We start from the raw sequence: 7,383 nt of genomic DNA, 5'->3' as shown, positions 1-7,383 counted from the left end.
CCGCCCCCCAGGAAACAACTTTCATCCCCTTGGAGATGCTATTGCTTCTGTTGAGAATGCATGCTCTGAGAGAAATACGGAGTCACTGGGGAGTTTGAACAGAGGAATGACATGATCTCATTTTTAAAAGGATCATTCTGGCTGTTTTTTGAGAAAAGACTGTAGGAAGGCAAGTGTGGAAGCAAGGAGACCAGTTAGGTAAGGGATTATGGTGGCGTAGACCAGGGTGATAGCAGTGGAGGTAATGAGAGGTAGCCAGATTCTGAGTATATTTTGAAGGTAAAACCAAAAGGATTTCCTGATGAGCTGAATGTAGGATGTGAGAGAAAATAAAGAGATAAGAATGATTTTAAAGTCAGATGGAGAAAGTCAAATACCGTGTGATATCACTCATAAGTAGAAGATAAAAATGACAGACAAACACATAGCAACAAAGATTGGATTGGTGGTTCCCGTAGGGGAAGGGGGAGAGGGGAGGGCAAAAGGCTTAATTAGCCTCACATGTGAGGTGACGGACTATAATTAGCTTTTGGGTGGTGAACATGATGTAATCTACACAGAATTCAAAATATATTACGATGTACATCTGAAAGCTATATAATGTTATAATCTAATGTTACTGTAATAAAAAAAAAGAAGAAAAACAAAAGAATGATTTAAGGTTCTTGGCCAGAGCTCCTGGAAGGATGACATCAACTTAGAAAGGAAAGGCTAAGGGTGGAGCGGTTTATTTGGAGAGTGGGTGGTGGTGGTGGAATCAGGAGTTCGGTTTTGTACACATCTATCTGAGAAATCTGCTACACATTCAAGTGGAGATTTTGAGTACACAGATATATGAGTCTGGAATTCAAGAAAGAGTTCTGGGATAGAGATTTAAATGGGGAACTGTTGGTAGATGGATGGTCTTTTTCTTTCTTTCCTTTCTTTCTTTCTTTCTTTCTTTCTTTCTCTCTCTCTCTCTTTCTTTCTTTCTTTCTTTCTTTTTTAAGGAAGATTAGCCCTGAGCTAACATCTGCTGCCAATCCTCCTCTTTTTGCTGAGGAAGACTGGCCCTGAGCTAACATCCATGCCCATCTTCCTCTACTTTATATGTGGGATGCCTGCCACTGCATGGCTTGACGAGCAGTGCATAGGTCCGCACCCAGGCTCTGAAGGAGTGAACCCCGGGCTGCCGAAGCAGAACGTGCGAACTTAACCACTGCTCCACCAGGTCAGCCCCTGTATGGTCTTTAAAGTCATGAGACTGGATGAGCTCACCAAGGGAGTGAGTATAAATAGAGAAGAGAACCGAGGACTGATCCTAGGAGCATGCCAACATCAAGAGGTTGAGGGAAGAGGAGGAACTTGCAAAGGAGTCTGAGAAGGAGCAATCCGTGAGGTAAGAGGAAACCAGGAAAGTGAGATGTCCTGAAAAGCAGGTGAAGAGCATGTATCAGGGAGCCGGTGCAGATGCTGCTCATAGGTGCTGAGAACCTTTGGTAGTTGATTGATAATTGGATTATGCACATAAAGGTCATTGGTAACTTTGAGAAGATCAGTTTCAATGGAGTGGTCAGAACAAAGTCTGATTGGAACCAGATCATGAGATAATGGGAGTGGAGAAAAGACATTGAGTAAATGCACCTGCTTTGAAGAGTTTACTGCAAAGGGATCAAAGAAACGGAGCAGTAGTTGGTAGAAGGCATATCAGTGATCAGATCAGACCTCAGTGATCAGTGAGTTCATGGGAGGGTTTTGTTAAGATGAGAGAATAAAAGTGTAGCTGTATGCTGATGGGAATAACTCAGAAAAGAGGAAATGATTGGTGATGCAAGGAGAATTTCTGGGGCAATGGCCTTGTAAAGGTGAGAAAGAATGGGGTTTCGGTTAAGGGTCTTCTTGGATAAGAGTATAGACAGTTCATCCATGGTAATTGGTGTGCAGGCCGATTATGTGGATGCAGATGCTGATAGGTGGGTAGAAATGTGGGTGGGGGAGTCTGTGGAATATTTTCAGAAGCGGGAACTGTGGTCTTTGGTTGAGAGAGAGGATAAGAGCCGGTATTGGAGTTTGAAGACAGAGACCCAGGTGTGAAATGGTCAGCCTAGAGTGAGTGGCTGAGAAAGTGCGGATGACAAGATCATTGGTGGAGAGCAGCTCGTTGAACAGAAAGGCTGTAGTGTTGAAAGGTTCACCTACATGGATTTTGAAATTGCTGAGTGTTAGGACAGATAGGGAATTGGAGAGAGTGACACTGAGCCAGATGCTGACATTGTTTAGAAGTAAGGAGGAAGTACATGGTGGCTGGTAGATAGCAGGAGCAACTTGCAGTGGGATCATAAAGGCCCTGAAAAATTGTTAGCTTGACTCCGATTCTTGGTCAAAGAAGTGGAGCTGGGAGTGAGGCAGGTGAGGGTGAGCAAATGTGATCTCAGTGGAGCAGCATGGTGCATTGGAGGGCCAAGGCCCAGAACCAGCCACCGAGGGACAGCCAAGTGACCAAGCAGATTGGGAGCCTGGGTAAGGAAAGGCTCTTCTTATGGCTTCATGAGAAGAGGAGTGTGTACTGGTTGGGACAGGCATTTGTATCTGAAAGATGCTGATGGTAAGACGGAGATGTGAAAATTCTCAGAGCTGCTAGTACAAGTGACCCCATACTGGCTGAAAGGATGGGAATCCAGTTGGTTTGTTGGCATCACTGTGGACTTCCCTTGCATCTGTAGAGAAATAGCCTTATATTACCTGTATTTGACATTATCAAAGCATCCTCTATTCAGTCTCTGAAACCTCAGCTCAGGGCTGCTATTAGAAACTTGCAAACTAAGAACAAGTTCATAAACTGGGGCCATATTGTCTCAACATTAGACAAAACAAAACCAAATAAAACAAAATTCAGGCCCACAAACATAATTTCCATCTATCTTTTTCCCTTCGAATCCTCCCTCTCCTTCATCCTCACCTCCCATTCCATGAGACCACTCACAAGAGATAAGGCAGCCAAATGTGGTGACCTTTTGCTTGCCTCAAAGAAATGACAACATGGCCCCTGCAGAAACAGGGAGAAGAATGGGAGACAAGGAAGGAGCTGAGTATGATAGGGAGTGGGACAGGAATGTGAACCCAGAGAGGTGTATGCTTGGGTGTGGGGGTCCAACTGAGCTCCAAATCATCTCAGAGAGATGGGGGAGATTGGCTCCATTGGAGAGATCTTTCCTTGGTTAGACTTGAGTGAGAATCCTTTCTGATATTGTCTTTCCCCTCAAAAACTCCTCCAAAGTTGATGAGATTGTAGTGTGATGAGATGACTGAATTTTATTTCATGATTCTTAACCTTTTCATCACCAATGACCTCCTTTGTATGGACTGAATGTTTGTGTCCCCCCACATTCATGTGTTGAAATCCTAACCCCTAATGTGATGGTATTAGGAGGTGGGACCTTTGGGAGGTAATTAGGTCATGAGGATGGAGCCCTCATGAATGGGATTAGTGCCCTTACAAGAAGAGACAGGAGAGAGCTTCCTTCCTGTCTCTGCTCTCTGCCAAATGAGGATAAAAGTAGAAGTCAGCAGCCTGCGATTCAGAAAATGGCTCTAACCAGAACCCAACCACGCTGGCACTCTGATCTCAGACTTCCAGCTTCGGGAACTAAATTTCTGTTGTTTAGAAGCCACCTAGTTTACGGTAATTTGTTATAGTAGCTGGAACTAAGACATCCTTCTTAGTCTCTTTTTAGAAAAATTACATTATGATGTAAACTTTTCCTCACTTTTGTTTTTCAAAACTTTAATTTCTACTTCCAATATCCACTGGATATTGGATACTTCCAGCAAGCATTTCTACTAAGTATTTTAAATGCTGAAAATAGTTCACAGATAGTCACAAACCCAACCGTGGGAACCCGACTGCCTCATTTCCTTTGTGACCCTCTTTGAGCAGCTCCCGCCATCAGTTCCTGTGTATGGTGCCTGCCACGTCCATATTACTATTGCCTTTCATCAGGGCTGACTTCATGTGTGCTGAAACCGTACAGTTGCACAAGGCCTAGTGCTTAGAAGGGCCTTTGCTGAGTTTAATGCTCTGCTGTCCCCATCTTGAAATTCGTAATAATTTTTGAACAAGGAGCCCCACATTTTCATTTTGCACTGGACCCTGCAAATTTTGTAGTCCATCCTGTTTATCATGATTGCTGGATATCCTGGGGGTGGTGGGCCCTGAATCACTCTGAGAATCTGCTCAGGAACTTGGCACGAGTGAAGGAGATCTCACTTCCTGACAATCTACACTTCAGACCCACTTTGTTTACTTGCATTAAAAAAATTTAAGCATGGACATGTATTCCCTCTTGCCTCTTCTGGCGGAAAACCCCTCCCACAAATCCTGTGCCTGTTGCTTTCATTTTTGTTTCCTTGTGCTTTATTTCATTTTCCCGCATGACCAAGTATGTATGTGTGAGCAAATATGACTCCCCTAAATGCCTGAGAGCTGCTGTGGGGACCCCTGCTCACCATCTCCCCCACCACTCTTTGCCCTTACCATGTGGGCACCAGTGCCTTTGCAAACAATTCCTGCTGCTGTTGATTGAACTTTCCCACCAAAAATGCAGTGAGAACCAAGGGTGGTGAAGGGCACAAGGGAAAAGAGAATGAAGGAGAAGGAATGGGAGAGAGAGGAGGGAGAAAAAGAAAGGAAGAGAGAAGTAAAGAGCAAGTAGGTGTAGCGGGGGAAGGTGAGGGTTGGGAAGTGCTTGGGATGAGAGGATGCTAAATGTCTCTACACAGCTGGTACCCTGCAAACCCCTCCCACCTAGGTAGGGAGACCCCTCAATGATCCTATGAGTGCTCTCCCAAGACCACAACAAAAACAAAACCAAGAAACCCTGAACTGGGTTTTAAGTCCAAACTCTTTAGTGAGGTATTAAAAAAACCCTTCATGATCTGGCTGCAACCTTCCATTCTAACTGCATCTTCTGCATCTGCCATCCTGGGATTACCCATCTTGGTCTCTCTGTATATGGTACGTCTATGTGGATGCTCTTCCCGCCTCTGTCTATCTGTGCACTATTTCATCCTTCAAGGCCCTCTTCAAACCACCACTTCCTCTGTGAAGATTTCCCTGTCACTAGATTTAATCTCAGGGTCTTCTGTGCTGTTCTAGTCTCTACAACATCGTACTGCTGCTACTAGTCTATGAGCTGGGGTTCCCCACTTTAGTTGTGAGCTCTTCAAAGCATCCCAGCAGCATATCCAAACCAGTTGTTGATCCATGTTTGCAGAATGAATAAATAAAAAGAGATAGATGAGGAAGGAGAAAATGGAAAAGAGAAAGAGCAGAAAAGGAAGAAAACCTGTTGATGCAAATAATCCATAACCAACATATAAATCAAAATTGAGGTGAGTTTATTATGAGCCAGAGTGAGAATTATAACCTGGGAAGGCCTTAGAAGGCATTTCGGCAAAGCATGGGTTTCACTACAGTCTTCTATCTTTTTAGAGCAAAGAACGTACATTAAACACACCCTGGGTACATTTTCATCAAAATTTCAAAGAGGTATTCAGTTACAAATTAGCAGGTCAACACCACCCTGATGTCAGGAAAGGGACTAATCCGGGCGTTACCAATAGGGCGTAGGAAGGGAAGTATGCATTCTTAAGCAGATGTACAATGTATGTTTGATAGGCCATAAGTCAGGCTTTTTAGTTCAAGCCAAATCAGTTTTGAACCCAAAAGTTACCCCATATACTTCAATATGTGAAAATCTCTTGTCAATTTCCCCTTCTGATCAATAATCTTTTAAAAAAAATTTTTTTATTAAGGTTATAAAAGTTAACATCCTTGTGAAATTACAGTTGTACATTATTATTAGTCATGTTATAGGTACACCACTTCACCCCTAGTGCCCTCCCCCCACCCCCCTTTCCCCTGGCAACCACTGATCCGTTCTCTTTGTCCATATGTTAACTACCACCTATGAGTGGAGTCATACAGAGTTCGTCTTTCTCTGTCTGGCTTATTTCACTCAACATAATACCCTCAAGGTCTATCCCTGTTGTTGTGAATGGGACGACTTTGTCCTTTTTTATGGCTGAGTAGTATTCCATTGTATATATATATATACACCACAACTTCTTTATCCAATCATCAGTTGCTGGGCACTTAGGTTGGTTCCATGACTTGGCTATTGTGAATAATGCTGCAATGAAGATAGGGGTGCATGGAACTTATGGAATTGCTGATTTCAGGTTCTTAGGATAGATACCCAGTAGTGGGATGGCTGGGTCATAAGGTATTTCTATTCTTAACTTTTTGAGGAATCTCCATACTGTTTTCCATAGTGGCTGCACCAGTTTGCATTCCCACCAGCAGTGTATGAGGGTTCCTTTTTCTCCACAGCCTCTCCAACATTTGTCACTCTTGGTTTTGGATATTTTTGCCATTCTAACAGGTGTAAGGTGATATCTTAGTGCAGTTTTGATTTGCATTTCCCTGATGATTAGTGATGATGAGCATCTTTTCATGTGTCTATTGGCCATCCATATATCTTCTTTGGAGAAATGTCTGTTCATGTCCCCTGCCCATTTTTTGATTGGGTTGTTTGATTTTTTATTGTTGGGTTGTGTGAGTTCTTTGTATATTATGGAGATTAACCCTTTGTAGGATACATAACTTGTGAATTTTTTTTCCCACTTAGTGGGCTGTTTTTTTGTTTCAATCCTGTTTTCCCTTGCCTTGAAGAAGCTCTTTAGCCTGATGAAGTCCCATTTGTATATTCTTTCTATTGTTTCCCTCATGTGAGGGGTTATGGTGTCCGAAAAGATTCTTTTGAAGCTGATGTCAAAGAGTGTGCTGCTGATATTCTGTTCTAGAAGACTTATTGTTTCAGGCCTAATCTTTAGGTCTTTGATCCATTTTGAGTTTATTTTAGTAAATGGTGAAAAAGAATGGTTGACTAGCTTTACACCTTCAGAGGTGCTGGAACGGTAGGAGAAAACATCGCTTGCTCCCCTAGAGTCTGCGATCGCTGCGGCGCGGGTCGGGAAGGAGCAGAGGAGGGGCTGCGCGACCAGGGGTTCATCCAGGACTCCTGCCACTGATTCAGTGGAGACCCGCTGATGGGGGGAAAGCTTCCATCCGCGGGGACCCCATAAATCAAGGGCCTTGGGAGACCAGAGAACAGAACTGATCTGAACCCAGACCAGCGCGTGTGAGTAACAGCCCCTCCCCCCCAGCAAAGCCAGTGGGTGCAGCCATCTTGCCCCAAGGCGGAGAGCTAACACGCCGCTCTTGACCCACATCTAGTGGCGACAGGCTGTAACTGCAACTGAATTCTACCACCATGAGAAAAAACCGCTCCTCTACCATCCAGCAATTTATAAAAGCTCCAGAGCAGAAGGAAAACAATAAAA

General features: G+C 43.8%; 1 protein-coding gene across 1 annotated transcript in view; it reads left to right on the top strand.

Moving 5' to 3' along the window:
- The first annotated feature begins 796 nt into the window (after window positions 1–796).
- The window catches only part of LOC102148675 (NXPE family member 3), a 92,483-nt gene continuing 85,896 nt past the window's right edge, over window positions 797–7,383 (top strand). Inside the window, exon 1 of the mRNA XM_070230806.1 lies at window positions 797–1,378. The gene's annotated coding sequence lies outside the window, so the exon portion shown is untranslated. The remainder of the gene's footprint in view (window positions 1,379–7,383) is intronic.

Source organism: Equus caballus, chromosome 13 (genome assembly GCF_041296265.1).
Source record: "Equus caballus isolate H_3958 breed thoroughbred chromosome 13, TB-T2T, whole genome shotgun sequence".
Lineage (NCBI taxonomy): Eukaryota > Metazoa > Chordata > Mammalia > Perissodactyla > Equidae > Equus > Equus caballus.
This window is presented reverse-complemented; position numbering and strand designations above follow the sequence as displayed.